Below are 19,234 nucleotides of genomic sequence, written 5' to 3' on the forward strand. Positions count from 1 at the left end.
GGGTCTTGGACCCTATTTAAAGGCCTTAACTTATGTTCAAACCCTATTATCTTCAGCTTCCATCAACCTTAACCCTAAATTCGAAATCCTAGCCTTCATTTGAGCATTCTTGAGGCTTTTAAGTTATTTGGTGTGATTTTGGTGTGCCTTGGAGAAGAAGGAGATCTTGTTGGAAGCATTTCTTGGCTTGGAGCTTGTGGATCCAAACTCTAATCATCTTCATCAACTTCTAGGAGGTATAAAGCTTATAACTTGATGACTGTATGTGTTAGATCTAGTCTAGGGCATGTTTTGGGTTTTTTTGGTCCCTAGAGTCATTCTTGTGAGTATGAGCTACTCCAGGACCTGATGATGTATCAATGATTGGTTTAAAATGGATTTTTAAAAATAAAACTTATAAGGAGGGTAATGTTGTTCGAAACAAAGCTAGGCTAGTTGTAAAAGGATATTCACAACAAGAGGGTATCAATTATGAGAAAACCTTTGCCCATGTCGCAAGACTCAAGGCTGTTCGAATATTTTTTGCTTATGCAGCACACAAAGATTTTGATGTTTACCAAATGGATGTCAAGTGTGAATTTCTCAATGGAGTCATGGAAGAAACAGTATATGTCGAACAACCACCAGGTTTCGTCAATGAGAAATTTCATGATCATTGTTATATTCTTGATAAAGCAGTGTCTGGCTTAAAATAGGCACCACGCTCTTGGTATGAAAATCTTACTCATTTTTGAAATCATCAAAATTTAAACAAGGTTTAGTTGATCCTACTCTCTTTCGAAAGAAGGTTAGGGATCATTTGATGCTTATTCAAATTTATGTTGATGATATTATCTTTGGTTCGACTGACCCTATGTTGTCTAAGGAATTTGAAAATATCATGAAAAGTTAGTTCAAAATGAGTATGATGGGAAAGATTAATAATGTTCTGGAATTAAATATTCGTCAAAGCAGAGATGGTATTTTTATAAATCAAGAGAAGTATTCTCGTAATCTGCTTGAAAAGTTTGGGCTGACGAATAGTTCGAAATTGCGAGTACCGATGGCTGTTGGAACACGCTTGGGTCCTTCGTTGGATAAGCCTGAAGTTGACATTACACTATACAGAAGCATGATCGGTTCGTTACTTTACTTAACTGCAAGTCGACATGATATAATGTTTGTTGTTTGTAATTGTGCCAGATATCAATCGAATCCCAGAAAACCCCATATGACTGCTGTGAAGAACATTTTTCGATATCTTAAAGGGACAGTGTTGTTGGGTTTATGGTACCTTTCGAAGACTGGATTCTTTGGTCAAGCCTATTCGGATGTTGATCTAGGTGGTTGTCAACTCGATAGGAAAAGTACTTCTGGTGGATGTCAATTTTTGGATGGGAAGCTTGTTAGTTGGCAACCGAAGAAGCAAACGTGCGTTTCGATTTCCACAGCAAAAGCAGAATATGTTGATGTTGCAGCTTGCACTTCTCAAGTCATTTGGATTCAAAGTCAACTGTTTGATTATGCAATCAACATAAAGAAAATTTTGTTGTATTGTGATTCACAAACTGTTATTCGCATCTGCCATAATCCAGTGCAGCATTCGAAGACTAAACATATTGCACTTCGATATCATTTTATCAAGAATCATGTCAAGGATGGAAACATAGAGGTTCACTTTGTAAAAACAACAGATCAATTAGCTGATATTTTTACTAAACCTTTGGATGAAAAAACTTTTCTAAGAATTTTGTCAGGACTAGGCATGCTTGATGCGAGTGTCGTTCCCAATTCGTTATCATAAAATAACGAGAAGAGCAGTCGAGATTTCGCTGAACGGATCCAAAGTTAATGTTCATGGTTCAGTGTTCGACATGCTTCGATTTCGAATTTCCTCTGAACGATTCAACATACACTTCGTTTCTCAAGAACAAGTGTTGTATCGATGACTCATGCTTACAATGTCGATACTTGGTGTTTCGTTTGTTTGGTACAATTTTCTTCTTTTCCGTTATCTTTTCATTTTCAAAAATTAAAATACCAAAAAGATTTTCTTATTTTTGTTGTTTCATTTTCAAAAACAAAAATACCAAAAAGATTTTCTTATTTTTGTTGTTTCATTTTCAAAAAAAAATACCAAAAAGATTTTATTTTTGTTTGTTTCATTTTCAAAAACAAAAATACCAAAAAGATTTTCTTATTTTTGTTGTTTCATTTTCAAAAACAAAAATACCAAAAAAAAAATTATTTTTTGTTGTTTCATTTTCACAACCAAAAATACCAAAAAGTTTTTCTTATTTTTGTTGTTTCTTTTCTAAAACAAAAATTCAAAAACATTTTCCGTTTTTCGTGGTTGACTAACAAGTTTGTGTGTAGCCTGCTATCGAACTTTTCTGGTGGAACTTGCTTTGCAGCTTTAGGGAAAGATATTAATCCGATAATTTGTATTAGTTAGGTGTCCCTAGAAGCATGCTACAACATGTTGTCCCAAGCCTCCATGACTCAATGTGTTTCGAAGCCTTAATGGATTTCTCATTACAAGGATTCCTTCCCAATCAAGCTATATTCGCATTATTCACTAAGCCACCTTACTCTTCTCCTATCGAGTTAAGAGTTTCCTGCTTGGTCTACATATAGCAGAGGTACACTTCGTTTCTAAACCACTCTTTTTCACCATAATATTCTTTCACGATCACACACAATGACATATATCCAAAAGATCTCTGGTTCAAACCAACCAGGATTTAGGTATATAACAAGTCTATGTTAATAATCTTGATTAATGAGACCGTGATGATGGTGAAACCCAATATTTCTAACTGCTTAAGGAATTGACAGTGAACTTTATGTTCAAGATTTTAACGAAACACTTGTTTCAGTACCATCCTTCGATATTCAAAATCATATTCCTTTGTTATGAGTGATCTTGATAAAATGATCTAATCCCAAGACATTTTTCCACATCAAGGTCCAGGTAATCCTATATTTATTTTGGAATATGATTTCCGTCTGAATATTTTACTGAACCTTTGTTACTTGAAATAGTTTCCAACACCACTTGTCACTGACTACACTGGTTATACAAGTAATTCTGATCATTGAATTCACACTTATGTTAAGTTGTGATCATGACCAAAGTTGTGCCAACCTTCGAAGCCTTATTAAAAGAAGCCCTTCGAGACTCCTTTATGAGTATTCCATTGTAATTTACGGGAAACCACACAAGCTATTCGACTTTTATCTTGAAGTTGATCGAAGTGATCTTTGCCTGGGATCTTACTGACTTTCTGTCAATTGTTATTTGACATCACAGAACCAATTTTTTTTGTTTTTGTTCTCATCTTATTTGTTGACACACTTTTGCATACAGTGAAATCCTTGAGGTTCTGAGTAATACCAACGCAGGCTGATGATTTCGAAAAGTCTGGCATATGACTTCGCTTTTATACCCAAAAGTGAAAGATCCCAGCCTCGAAATGAAGGGTCAAGTGACGGTTCTTATCCTCTTGGGGCACGTGAAACGACTGTTTAATGTGACGGTTTGGTTGCTTCATGGTTTTCAAGGAAAAAGTGTTCATCACTGTTCAGACGTGGCTATCTTTACGGCTATCGTTCCATTTTTCAAGGTTACACGTGGCATGCATTTATTGCAAACCGCTTCAAATTCAAACTTGGGGTTATAGTATAAAAGGATATTGGGGATATCTTGTTCAAACCTTACGCGATCAGTCAAAAGATTTTCCCTAAATTCACTTTTCTTTCTTCAATCTTCAAACCCTAACAATGGTGGCCACAAATGTTCCAATTGATCCTTCTCAAACTACCGATGAAGCTTCATCTAAACCATTACTGAAGATTCAAGGGTCTAACTATCGGGTTCAACCTGATTTCTCAAAATACCTAGAAGAACTACAGATGTTGATTGTGTCTTTCACAAATTATGTAGTATCCACTGTGATAACTGCTTCCTTCTTCGTGCCAATGACTTGGTTATCACTAGCAGGATCAACTGTTGTGTTCAACAAGACGTCTAAAGTGGTTACTTTTTAGTTAACCAATGAGAAGAAGTACAAGCTGACGAAGAATACGTTTGCTCAGATCTTGAACATTCCTAATGTTGGCCTTTTTTATGAAGTGACTAATGAACAAGTACTTCATATGTTCAACGAGATGAGTCATCAACCTCTACTCACCAAATTAAGTCGGTTCAAGAAATCTTCGTTACTGTGTCTGTGGAATTTTCTTTTTGGCGTTTTCCTTTGATGCTTGACAGGTCGAAGTGTGGGTTTGGACAAGGGTAGACTAGAAATCTACGCCATGGTTGTTGGTTTGTACTATGACTTGAAGGTTTGATTATGCTTCGTTTTTATGGGAGGAATTTGGTGTTAGCATCTCCCACACCAATGTTGACAATGGAGTTTCTTGTGCAAGATATTGGAGTCTGGTTCTCCAATATGTATATGAAAAGGAAGGAATTTTGGTTACAGCGGATGTTCCTACGGCTGAGTTTAGGGTTTATCAACATTCGAAGAATATTGAAGATGATCCTCAAATATTTCCCAATGTTGCAAGGACTCCAGATGTGATGCTTCGCAAGGTTGATCCCACAAATCCCATTTTGGTGGATTATCTTCAATCCGTTAATCCTTCTGTTGAAACTGGGGTCTTCCTACCCAAAGGACTTGGAGGGACTTCGAAACATGGAAAGAGTCCCAAGAAACCTTCAAAGGTTGAAAAACCTCAAGTTGTTCTTGAATAGGTTGAGTCGGTTGTTACGAAACCTGTTACTAAGCAAGTTCATGAACCTAAAGAACCTGCAAAGGAAGTAGTGCTTTCGAAATCTAGTGTTCTCAAGCGATTGAAGAAAATGGCACATAGGCCTCGTCATTCACCTGATCGGCCTATTGTCGAAGGGGCTCCTGAGAAATCTATTTCTTCACCCAAAGGTGTTTCAGTTTCGAATCACAAGAGGGTCTGAAACCTCAGCTGAGTAGAAAAGGGGTTAGTATTCGTGAAATCCCAGCCCCAGTTTCTCCAGCATCAAAGAAATGAAGAGCTCGGGATATGGTGAAAAAGATCAAAAAGAAATCGAAGGCACTGGAAGATCGTCTCGATGAAATTGTTGTCGAGACTGATTTAGAAGGTAATAAATCTCCTATTTTACAAAGTGAGTTTAACTTCGATTCACCTCAGAGGGACTCACCAGTCAAGTCAACTTTTGAGGCGACTGGTAGTCTTTAGTGGCTCTGTGAAATCATCTCATGTGGACATATCTACTAATATGGGTGATTCATCTACTTTATCCATCCCTAAGAAGTCTTCGGTCATACCACCCGAAGTTTCAATTGCCAAGTCCAATATGGAGGAGGTTCAAACTTCAGGCATCACTATGGACATATCTAATATGGACACAAATGTCAACATGGGTGAAGGGATGTCGACACACGAAGCCCATGGTATTTCGAATGCTTCTACTTCATTTGTTCCCACTTTTATCATTACTTCCTCTACATTCGAACCCATAGTTAAAGATACTTCTACTTCGTTACCACCATTTCACACACCAACTCCTACATCATTACCTACTTCTACAACTTCACCCACTTATCAACATATTCTCAATCAAGCAATCGCCTCATTATTTCCTTCACAATCCACTGATGGTCCAAAATCTACTTCGGATGTTGGCCACGATGATGATGATTATATGGTGTCTTTTTCTGACATCCAATTTGATCCTGAAGAGGAAAACATTCCCAATCACATTCTTATGTCTGGTAAGCAGTTCAAAATCCTTAACAGGAAGTTGAATTCTTTACTTCAACTTCAAGCTGATGTTGGGGGTCGGAGCAGTGTAACTGGCATTGAGGTTGATTTTATGCTCAAAGCTCAAGAACTTCGTTTGCGCACCATTATGGAGCAAATTGAAGCGAAACATGAAGAGAGGTTGAAGTGTCAGTCTGATTCCTTTATTGATGTGGTCAAGGAATTGAAAGTTGTTGCTAAAGAAAGACATATCCTCTTTGATGAAGCTATTAAAAAGGTGAAAGATGATGTAAATTTGAAGATTGAGGAGATTCGTTCTGAGATGGCACAAGAGGTTGGGAAGCTTGATCACAATTATTCAACTCTTACTACTAAGGTTGATATAATTGCTGAGACTGTTACAAAAGTAGTTGAATCTTATATAATTACCTTGTTACTATAGTTGATACCAAGTCAACGTCTGATTCTGCAAGTTTTACCAAGTTGGAGGAGTTACTCGGAGGTTTAAAGGAGTTGCTTTCGAAGCTTGGTTCTTCTTCACAATCTTCGGTTTCTCAAGAATCGTTATCAACAATGTTTTCTTCATTAGAGTCCTATCTGAAAGGTGATCTTGATCCTCTTATGAAGCTTGTTGATTTGATGCCTACTGCTACCCCACTTGTTTTTACAGGGGTGCAAGGGGGAGAAAAGGGTGTTGGTGCATCAAAGGATTTGGATCAATGAAAATTTGTTAGTAAGGTAATGAGCACACAGATTCCTATATCGATTCCTATGACCATGTCAAATACTTCAACAACCATAACTTCGAAGCCTTTAACTAAAGGTGTTGTTATTGGTCCATCTGCTGGTGGATCAAGTTCGAAGCCACCTTCATCAAAAGAAGACATGGAAGGAAAAGGAAAGGGTATTTTCACTGAACCAACTGCAGAAGAAAAGAAGATGGCTTTAGAAAAGGAAATAGAGAAGCAAAGACAAATTTAAAGTATTCTTCAACAAAGACAGGGTGATCCTCTTGGTCTTGAGAAGGGTAATCCTACAAAGCCATATTGTTATGAAACAATTGAAGCTTCAGTTTTCAGTGGTGTTATGCATGAATTTGCCAAAGTTCCCAAAAAGAGCTTTGATACTGAAAACACAGACTTTAATTAGTTGGACTTCCCTATCAATGAGATGATGTTCATGTCATCTTAGTATCAGATTGTCAATAAGTTTGATGATAAGGAAGAATATAAAAGGTTGAAGCTTAGATTTCATGTTTTTTTGGGCAAAAGAGAAGAGGAAATATGGTCTTTGGTGAAGATAGTGAGAGTTCTCAATATCTCAAAAGATGTTTTATTTGAAGGGATATTACAGAATTATTGATTCCATGTTGTTCGAGCTAACAATTTTGCATTCGATTTCTCCATAGCAGACTTCCCTTTGATGAATCTAAATGATCTCATCAGTGTTGCAAGGATATTGAAAGGAGTGGATGTGTTGAAGCTCCAAATGACGAGTAAAGAAGACTTTCTGATTGGGTTCGTACACATAAAATTGTTCATAGACAATTACTACGATTGTCTTGCTATGACAGATGTGGAACTTGCTCTTTCAATAGGTCGTCAAGTCACTGTGCCCCAATCTATGCTAAAGAGTAAAGGAGGTATCAAAAATTTTGAAGATGGAGAAATTTATGTGAAGCTTCAGGGTATTGTTTTTGTTGGGATGAATAAGAAAGGGAATAACACAAAGTTCCTTTTTCAAGTTTGTGATGTGGAAAAATACACCACTTCACAATATACGAATCTTCTTGTTCGTATAAATAGCTGCAAACGGAATAATGATAGTGACAAAGCTGAGATTCGAAGAACGATTAATTGGTATTTAGAGATAAGAAGAGATTTACATGAGTCAACCAAGATGCTAATGACTTAGGGTTCGACACTGCTCACAAAGGGGAGAGAATGTTAGGGTCGAAGTATGTTGTGAAGTGTCGAAGGGTGTTGAGTTAGTCTTAGTATCGAAGTCTGTATTTTGGATTTTGGTTGTATGTATTTCATAAAGGCTCTTTTGTATGCCGAATCTTAAGTGTTTAGCCTTTATGTATTTTTTGTTACTTCTGAATTTCTATAAATAGGGATAGGTTGTAGAGTTAGAGTAACTTTTTGAGCATTCTATTGTTCGTACTCTTCATTCTCTGTAACCTTCAGAAGTATAATCGAGCCATCCAGATCTTATTTACTCTTTGTGTTCATGATTCAATCTAAAATCTGATTTCATTTCGTAAACTCGACTCTATAACAGCTACATTTTTCATCAATTTCAAAATCAAAGAAGGCTTTCGAAAGGACAACAAGTTCATAATCGAACTTCTGTTGGTTATAACAAATTTTTCCAAAACCGTTTTCAACCCCAAAAAGAGATTTTGAAAAATTGAATGTTAAAAGCAATAGAAAAGAACCATTCACACCTAAACAACCTCAATTTCCCAATCCTATTTCAAAGCAGCCAGTCAAAGCTTCATTCGTAAAAGGGAAGTCTAACACAAAGAACATCAATCATTGGATCAAAGGAAAAGGAAAACCTTATCAATCTAGAAAGTTTTCTCAAGAGGAAATCAAGTCTTCTTACGAAAGCTACTTCAATGAGTCCCAGGCTGGAACTTCTTCGTTCATTGGAATCCAATCCTCCTATTCGAAAATGGAAATAAGTTCCCAAATCAAAAGTTGAGGCAATAAGGACTATTGAGGAAAAAGGGAAAGTCAGTGTCGAACCTAAACCAATGAATGATTTCATTTCGATACCTAAGTCTATTGAAGTTGATTTAATAGATAGTTGGAAATCTAAAGTTCGAAATTGGGTTTTAGGTTCTTCATTTCATAATGCATTTCACTCTAATCACCAAGGACCCAAAACGTCATGGGGACCTAAATTCTTTAATTGATCGCAGGTGTTAAGTGACAAGCAATACGATGAAAACTGGTACATCGAAAATGGTTGCTCTCGTCACATGACAGGTCGAAAGAAAATTTGTGAGATTATCAAAGTTTGGAAAATGCTGGAGTGGTAAAATATGGAAATAATCAAAAGTGTAAGGTTAAAGGCTACGACAAAGTTACAAATGCGAAGCTTACAGTTAATCGAGTGGCATATGTCGAAGGTTTTAAACACGACTTGGTTAGTGTTTCACAACTTGTTGTGGGCACTAGTAATCAAGTAGTCTTCGATGAGGAAGGTAGTGTCATTTCGAACAAAGAAACCAAAGAGGTGTTGCTCAAGTCTAAGAGGAAAGGAGATATGTTTACCCTTGACATCAAACTGATTGTTTGTATTCCCTCAGTCTGTCTACTTTCGAAAGTGTCATCTGATTTGAGTTGGTTGTGGCATCAAAGGCTATCTCATTTGAATTTTCAAAAATCTAAACAAATTAGTGGTAAATGATCTTGTTCGAGGCTTACCTATTTTAAAATTTGATAACTATTCATTGTGTAGTTGGTATTCCCCGACCTGTTGGCTTACGCACAAAGCAGTGAAGCCTCATCCACCGTCCAAACATGTGCACATACAACAGATAATCATATAGTAGTCTACAGCCAGTCAAACAGATCTACAGATCACTAAGCATAGCATCATCCTAGCTACCAGGATACCAATTTAACAGATCATAACAGCATAGCAACATCCTATCTACTAGGATACCGATCTAACAGATCATAACAGTATAGTAGCATGCATAACAGGATATCAATCCAATGGGCCGACATTGGTGCCTTCGACCCACAAGTACAATGAGGAAAACTCAACTCAATCCGCTGATACTCAAATGACTGCTCGCACCGCCGAACCGGATAACCTTGCGCCAACTAACAATAAATACAAATCTTAATCAATAAATAATTTGGCAACCCAAAATCCAAGGCCCACTCCATAAACAATTTCCTAAAGGGTAAAAGACCATTTTACCCTTTCCTTACTAGTTCAATAACCAAAGCCCAACCCAACAAACATAGAAGGCCCAAAACCCAAAATGGCAATCCAAAGCCCAAGACACAAGAACCAAAAGCCCAATATGACCAACTTCCTAATTGGGCCTAATATTCTCAAGGGACCAATACCAATAAATTCCTCAAAAACAGAAACCCATTAGCCCAACAAGCCCCAATAATGATGAATTAAAGAGTAGATCAAATACCCATCTTTAACACAAAGACCCAAAAATGCACAAAGCACTCCATGAAATATATCTAACATATAAGATCACCAAGGTAGAAACTTTTTACCTTCAAGATGTAGATCAAGATGCAACAAGACTGGATCCAAAAGCATCAATCAATCCCATACTTCTCCACGACGCTCCTTCTTCTTCTATGAACACCAAAAGAATGAAATAACACCCAATAACTCAAAAACCACTCAAATGGGGGATAGGTTTTCATTTATAGGGTTTAGAGGGGTGAAGGCTGAAGGTACTAGGGTTAGATGATGGAATAAGGGGTTTAAATAGGGTCCAAGACCCAAAAATAGGGTTTGGGACTGACTGGAATACGCCCAACGTACTTCCTGTACGTCATGTGTATTCCAAAGAATGATCGCGACCATTTGGCTTAGTACGCCCAGTGTACTCAAGAATTAATCCTAGCGTACTGGCCCTCCTTCTAGTACGCCATCTGTACACTCGTGTACGCCCCACGTACCTGGTGAAACCCTAATTTCACCAATCTTCCGAAGGCCATAACTTCTTCGTTACAAGTGTGTTTCTGACGATCCTTATATCCACTAAAAGGTAACGAGAAGATCTACACTTCTATCAACTCATACCGGCCTTAAGACCTTCCGAACAAAAATCCAAATTTTCATAAAATCCCGAACTGACACTTTACCGAAATACCACCAGGCTCCAAAACACGAACCGAACACCCGGATCACCTCAATTACATTACTCGCACCCAAATGGGTCTTCATCTCGCCTTTCCAAAGGCCGTAAGCCTTATAATGACCGATCTTTGGGCCACAGTCTCGAATTACGAATCGATTCGGAACAGGGTGTTACAACTCTCCCCCACTTAAATTAGATTTCGTCCTCGAAATCATTACTTTCCAACCCAGGCGCCAGGCGACTTGAGCAACACAACCATAATCCTGAGCACACCACACCCTATCCCCAGGGCGACCGAGCCCAGCCTAGCAGGGCTCTTCAAACCTAGAATGACTGAATCTTTTCCCAGCCTAAAATAACCTCATGCAGGATAGCCACATATTATGCAACCTGAAATCTGAAGTCTCGAATTGGTCTGACTCCCTGAAAGGCCGTCCATACTTAACCAATGCTAAGTCCATGACACTTATCCATCAAACTATCTACTCAACTCCTGATGATAACAATTCCATGAACACAATGGGTTACAAGATATTGATTTCCTTAACCGTCACACCGATACGTTGCCTCTATAATTCTAAGGCCCCATAACTAGCCCGACCTTCACACAGGTAGAACCATTCCAAAGCACAGTCACATAAGCCTTTTCTACCATCCGCACTGAAAACATCGCTTTTTACCCTGAACCCGTCAGCTGATGCGTTTGACATACAGATTTCTTAACCCACATTTCTCTAAAATACAGACCTTACACGAATACACTCGCGATTCCTAACGCGAGTTTCCACCAAAAGCCCACTCGAAAATGGCAACTCATAATATCTTATCATAAACCCTTTCCTAAGACTGATGAGCATCCATTTATGAATCTACCCCAGTCCCTGACTGGTAACACCACCAAAACATGCAAAAATGATCCTCCAAACATATCGGTTGCGAAATTTACCCAAATCCCAATCCATGTGATGTACCACAGCCTTAAATAACCCTTGATTCTCTGCCATGCCATTACCAACCACTACACCGATGAGAAAAGATGGTAAATTTAAGAATTTATGCATTGCATTCAATCCTTATCAGCTCAGGTGTACCCCTGCGTGGAATACCACTCAAGATATTTATAAAGAACTTTATGATTTGCAACCTCATAACCGATTCCCAACTTGATAATCAACCCCTAACAACATCTTGCGAACCAACAAAATTATAATGCATACATTCCACAGAGACTTTCTCATACCTGACTGATACTCCCAACAACCCTTAACTGTTTCTTTTATCTAAACCAGCTGATTTAAGAGATTTTCCAAATTCCTTCAATGCCACTATTGAAAGTACCACAAGCAGGAGAAATGAGCAATCATGATTTCTGGGCCCACAGCTCATAAACACCCCACTTGGAAACATAACCTGAACTTACCACAATACACATCCTTAGAAAACCCATATCCTCAATCAACCAAGGAAGAAATACCAGGGTTCCAACAATTTTCAACATAACCAGAAAACATCCACATGAACTATCGGAATAAGACCTCATACTTTGATTTAGACTGAACATATTCCACCACTATGCATCTACTTCCCGGAGGCTTCCCGAATGCTACCAAAAACCTAAGCCTGCTATAAACCAAAATTTCACACCCTTGAAGAGGGTAAACATGCTCGAGACCAAGAGAACATAAAACATACTGAACTTGATGATAGGTTGACACATTCCTTGACTTTAACTGTCACCTCTTGAAATGTTCGGATAATCCCCGTTGAATGAAGAACTCAACGACCAATGGTCGAGGACACATGACACTTAATCCAGAGAATCAAAACCCACACGGAACTGAACATACCCGATTCTGGAAATGATTTACCGATCAATATCTGCATGGAACTAATCTGAAAACATCAATCCTATAACGAACTGAAAAGTCCCTCAACGACTAATACTCAACCCAAGAATCCCAGTTCTCTCCGACTTAGGGCTCGAACTACCACCCACTGGTTTTGAAACCAAACCATAACTCAAACCGGCTCAACCAGGTACGACCATACCTGACCCTGGAATGAATAATACACGCAGAATGATCCTCCAGATACGGATCAAGCGAATCTGAAAAGAATCCTGAATTTCAGCTGAAGACCACTGAAATCCCCAATTGTAACCACTTAACATTAAGGGTTTCACACAAAATCGTAAGCAACTACTGACTTACGATCCAAACATAACTACTTGCCTGCAACCCCAACGACAATCCGACACCTGGCGTTCCCATATCCCAAGACCACATTCCCTTGCTCGCGTCACAAAGTACCTGTACTACATTAACCACCAGCGCACATGGGCGCTAACATACTGCCGCCGACCACCACGACCAACAGACCCCAAACTGAGTTACAACCTTACTCTGGAAGTCACAAGCCTGCTCACTCCCCAGAACTCGGAAAACTGAAAGGGCATAATCATTGCCATAGATAGCGACATTCCAATCCATCAATCGATCATTTCCACTTCCAGCTATAATCCCTAATCTGATCATAACCATCGCTTCATTCCTGAGTCCCGCGACTCGAATGCACGACCTCGAGCAAAGTCCTCGATACCTCAAAACCAACGAACTCGCCCATATATGCACCATTCGACCCAAACCGACCTCGCCGCTGAGGCCCAAAAGAATTACGTGCCCATCCTCACACCAGAGCAACCTTAATCAAAAGATCGATAGATATGGGACCACTGCCACAAATCATGGTATCAAACCATGCTATCCTCCCTGACCAGCCCTTAGAATTCCCAAAACCCTCCTTGATTTGAGTATGGATTTTGTGCTTCCAGTAGTACGGGCCCAATACTACCTTCCACACCTATCCATACTTTCCTCAAGAATCATCTCGATTCCTCCAAGACCTACTCATAAAATACTCATAATACATGCTCTATAGCGAAACAACTGCACTAAATACTTCCTAGGCTCTCCTAGGATTCCACCCACACCTCCTATTCCATCAGCAGTTGAAGAACCCTACCAATGTTAGCTAATCTCTTCATGAATACAGTTACATGCAACAAAGCTTAAATAATCCTTCGACTAAAGGACTCAACCCTACAATGGTTGGACTCAGACAAGTGTGCAATAGGTCCAAGTCCTTTATTCTAAGATTATTTAACCCTCATAGCATGTAATTTAATGTATTCATTTGATGGTTAAATCTCATCGACATGGGCCCCACAAAGCACGAAACAAGCAACATTCGAGCAGAGGAGCCGAGTAGCACTAAAACACGATAAAATCGGACAGATTCTCATACGAACTCTTGATCTCAAACTCCCAGCATCTCAAGCGCACCTGCGCCCTGCCCTCACTCTCTCAAGCTTGGTGTTAACACTTTGTCGCGCGCGTATTAAGCAAATAAATTATCACTACTAGTTGCACTAAAAATATAGCACAGGGAAGCAGGGTCGAATCGTCAGGGACACAGCCTAAAAGTCAATGCCTTTTTGCATCAGGCACAATCTAGTCAAGACAGAAATTATTAAAAGGGGGATTTGAATTAAACTAAAAACTAAAATTGCAGTGATATTAAATTAAACGAAAATGAATATAAAAAATGATTTCAGCTCTGCTACGACTTTCCTAATCATGCAATCAACCCAGATCCGGTTATTTGAGATGTGTTCTATCTAAGCTGGTACTGAGAAAAACTAACAAGCTCTAGTAATTTCTCTTTTACCTTATTTAGTTAACCAAAACAAGCTCTTCAATTAACCCTAACTTTTTACTGTCTAATCAAACAAGCTCTTAATTAAGATCATAAAAGTTGCATTATAATCTATGTAAAATTCCCAGCAATATCCAATACCTCTCACGGGCTTGGAAGCGTAAAGATATGATTTTTACAGTTTATAATAAAGTCAAATCCCAAACACAGAACCTATTTATTACTTGGTACTTTTACCAGTTGAAAAGAACAATTACGGATTCTATTAACTGATTAACTGGAATGATAAAACCCTAGCTAGGTGATCAGGATAACAAGAATCAAAATCAAACATTCATTAAGAACAAAACTAAAGAATCTAGATAGAAGCACAAATCAAAAACCAGATCTAATGATCAATCACATGAAAAGTACTCGTCTTGCAGAACTGAAAACTAAGGTTTTAGCCAGACATGGCTAAAATCTGATAAAAACAAATGAAAAGAGACATCAAACAACTAATCTTACTAATCTACTTGAAGGAGATGATCCACAGTCTTCAGGTCTTCAGAAATCGTTGAAATCGGAGAAGAAACGCCTCCAAAATCGTATTTTCGCCGTCTGGTACCTCTAGAATCACCAACTTAGGTTACAGGAATGCTATCAGGGTCTATTTATACGTCCAGCAGCAAAAACGACACGCATGCGATCGCATGTACACAACCTGCGATTGCAGGTTTTGAAGAAAACGCGTCTCGTGCCTTTTTAATGAAGTAGGATGCTATTTTGACACTTTTTGGCCAAGCTGCGATCGCATGTACACAACTTGCGATCGCATGTTTTCATTTTTGCTTCCGGATGAATTTTTGGCACTAAAAAACCTCGAATCCAAGCTGTGACCTCACCTGCGATCGCAAAAAGGCCCCATGCGATCGCATAGAGGCACAACATGCGATCGCATGTTGTACCTGTGACATCCGAAATTTTGTCTACTTTTCAGATCATTTTGAATCGTGTCAATCGGAGTTACGGTTCTCGAGATATGGTCAAAATACTGACAGGGGGTCAAAGCTGCCAGCAACATCCTTTAACTTTAGATTGCATATTCTATCTTCATGTGATCAATTCAATCGAATGTTTCTTGACCAAATCATCTTCCAAACATTCCTCATAATCCTTCATAAGTCCCAATCTCCATTTTAAGCTCCAAACGCGCATCCAACTGCTCCCAAAGCACTGCTCCACTTGAACTATCTGAAATTGACATAAAAACATGAGCAGTACGGGAATTCTAACGAAATACACGAGCTGGACATTACTTAAATAAATGACATGCAAATGTACAAAATATGATCCTAAATGATAATGAAAACTACCCTATAATATGCATAAAGTGGCATCTAACACTTGGCTAATCACTCCTCACGCCGACCCACTATGATCCGCACCCATTCTAGGGAAACCACCGCCTCCTCATCCAATAACGCAATTTTTCGACTGACCCGACACGACTCACCATACCACTAACTGCCATGCGACTCTCCATTGGTGGCAGATGACTATTGCATGAATACAATCACATACCCCATAATTTAAACAATATTAGGCTAACAGATTCAATCCCACAACGGTTAGACTCAGACAAGAGTTGCACATCAGGACCAAACCCCTTATCCTAAGATCATTTAAACCATGCAGCATGTGACTTAGCGTATTCACTCAATAGCCAGTTCACGCGCGAAAGAGTCATACCACAATTAATCAGGGATTCTATAAGAGATAAGGCATCATATAATCAGGCAATTCTATCATGCAATTCCTGAAGATCCATAGCCTATCACTAGCATGTTTTTCTAACATATCACAAGATCAAATAACAGTGTGCTAATTTGGGGTCTACTTAGTGGCTCCGACTGATCGTACACATCACATCCTCCTTGATTATTTTGAAAACAATTTTGAAAATCATTTGTAAAATCTTTTTCCTTAGTTTGAGATTGGATTCACACGAGTGTTCCTCCAATTCACTCAAACCAAGGCTCTAATACCAACTTGTAACATCCCAAAAATTTCAACAATTTTAAACTTTTCAAAACGATCCTTTTACCAATAAAATGTTTACAAAAATAGTGTTCTCAAAACATTATTTGAAAATCAGTGCTTCCCAAGATCAATGACATAAAATTAGGATGTGCACGGTTACGCCTTCGCCTTGCCACGAATCTCTGAAACACCTTAAACCATAAACCAAAAACTGTAAGCACAAAGCTTAGTGAGTTTCCTCCAAAGTACCAACACACAACAGATAACATATACAACAAACAACATAATATGGGTCCAATGAACCATTGGGTTGGAATGCCAACGTACTATGGGTCCAGTCAACCATCGTGTTGGAATACCCCAAGCCCTCAACCATCGGGTTGAAATGCCAACATACTATGGGTCCATTCAACCATTGGGTTGGAATACCCCAGACCCTTAACCACCGGGTTGGAATGCCAACATACTATGGGTCTAATCATATCATCATCGAGATGGAATACGCATGGGCCCATTCAACCATCGGGTTGGTATTCCCCGACCTGTTGGCTTACGCACAAAGCAGTGAAGCCTCATCCACTGTCCAAACATGTGCACATACAACAGATAACCATATAGTAGTCTACAGCCAGTCAAACAGATCTACAGATCACTAAGCATAACATCATGCTAGCTACCAGGATACTGATCTAACATATCATAATAGCATAGCAACATCCTATCTACCTGGATACCGATCTAACAGATCATAACAGTATAGTAGCATGCATAACAGGATGTCAATCTAATGGGTCGGCATTGGTGCCTTCGACCCGCAAGTACAGTGAGGACAACTTACCTCAATCCGCAGATACTCAAATGACTACTCGCACCGCCGAACCGGATAACCTTGCGCCAACTAACAATAAATACAAATCTTAATCAATAAATAACTTGATAACCCAAAATCTGAGGCCCACTCCATAAACTAATTTCCTAAAGGGTAAAAGACCATTTTACCCTTTCCTTACTTGTTCCATAACCAAAGCCCAGCCCAACAAGCATAGAAGGCCCAAAACCCAAAATGGAAATCCAAAGCCCAATACAGAAGCAACAAAAGCCCAATATGGCCCAACTTCCTAATTGGGCCTAATATTCTTAAGGGACCAATACCAAGAAAGTCCTCAGCCAAACTATGGCACAAAAACAGAAACCCATAGGCCCAACAAGGCCCAAACTCAAAAGCCCTAATAATGATGAACTGAAGAGTATGCCCAGCGTACTCAAGATGTATTCCCCGCATACACGACCTTGAAGCACAAAGTACAAGTCCTTAAAGCACAAAAGCAGTATTACGCTGAGCGTACACTTACGTACGCCCAACGTACTCCTCATACCCCTTTTTCACTGTAATAAGCCCTTAATTGGTTAAGACAATGTGCCAAACTCTCAGATCTGGTTCCATAAGACTACTTATCATGTAAAGTTGGCAACTTTACGTGCTTACATGGCAAAAAAGGTCTCAAAAGCTCAATAAGAACTTAACAAGGTTCTTAATGCTTGCATGGACCAAAATTCACTATAAAGTTTGCATTTTTATGAACCTAGGGGCTGAATGGAGCTAAGATCTAGTACCCATTGCTTCTGGACTAGATCAAAAACACATCTTTAACAAAAAGACCCAAAAATGCACAAAATACTCCATGAACTAGATCTAACATATAAGATCACCAAGGTAGAAACTTTTTACCTTCAAGATGTAGATCAAGATGCAACAAGCCTGGATCTAAAAGCCTCAAGCAATCCCACACTTTTCCAAGAAGCTCTTTCGTCTTCTATGAACACCAAAAGCATGGAATAACACCCAAAAACTCAAAAACCACTCAAATGGGGGCTAGGGTTTCATTTCTACGGTTTAAAGGGGTGAAGGCTGAAGGTACTAGGGTTAGATGATGAGATAAGGGGTTTAAATAGGGTCCAAGGCCCAAAAATAGGGTTTGGGACTGACTGGAGTACGCCCAACGTACTTCCTGTACGCCATGCGTACTCCAAAGTATGATCGCGACCATTTGGCTTAGTACGCCCAACATACTTAAGATGGACAACCCGTGTACTGGACCTCCTTCTAATACGCCATGAGTACACTCATGTACGCCCTGCGTACCTGGTGAAACCCTAATTTTACCAATCTTCCGAAGGCCATAACTTCTTCGTTACAAGTCTGTTTCCGACGATCCTTATACCATAAAAAGGTAACGAGAAGTTCTATACTTCTATCAACTCATACCGGCCTTAAGACCTTCCGAACGAAAATCAAAATTTTCATAAAAGCCCGAACTGACACTTTACCGAAATACCCCCAGGCTCTAACACGCGAACCGAACACCCAGATCACCTCAATTACATTTCTCGCACCCAAATGGGTCTAGATCTTGCCTTTCCAAAGCCCCTAAGCCTTATGATGACTGATCTTCGGGCTACATATTTAAATTAGGAATCGATTCGGAACAGGGCGTTACGTCTTTCTTACCTCTTCCTTGTTTAGTTGTGGCTCTAGAGTAAGATCATCTATTCGGGTGGCTATCTCACCTATGGTTACTTATGGTTACGCATTTAATGGAGGCTAGCTGGTAAAGGGACAGTGTGCTGTGAGAGGACTATTATGCAGTAGGGAGATGTATGATTGATGTTTTCCTGTATTGTGTGCCTGCTTGATCCATGATTGTTTATATGTCGACATGTGGTGGTAGAGGGTTGAGGCGGTCCTGGTTTGTGCTGTAGGCCAAGATACTTAGTGAGGGCCGACTATAAGTCGTAGGCACGGAGGCTCGGGAAGAGCGGTTGGGTTGAGGCGGTAGGCCAACAAACCCTGAGTATTCCAGTCTGATGATTGATTGGACCCGTGACATGTTGGCATTC

This window comes from Lactuca virosa, chromosome 3 (genome assembly GCF_052849685.1).
Source record: "Lactuca virosa cultivar CGN04683 chromosome 3, Lactuca_virosa_CGN04683_v6, whole genome shotgun sequence".
Classification (NCBI taxonomy): Eukaryota; Viridiplantae; Streptophyta; class Magnoliopsida; order Asterales; family Asteraceae; genus Lactuca; species Lactuca virosa.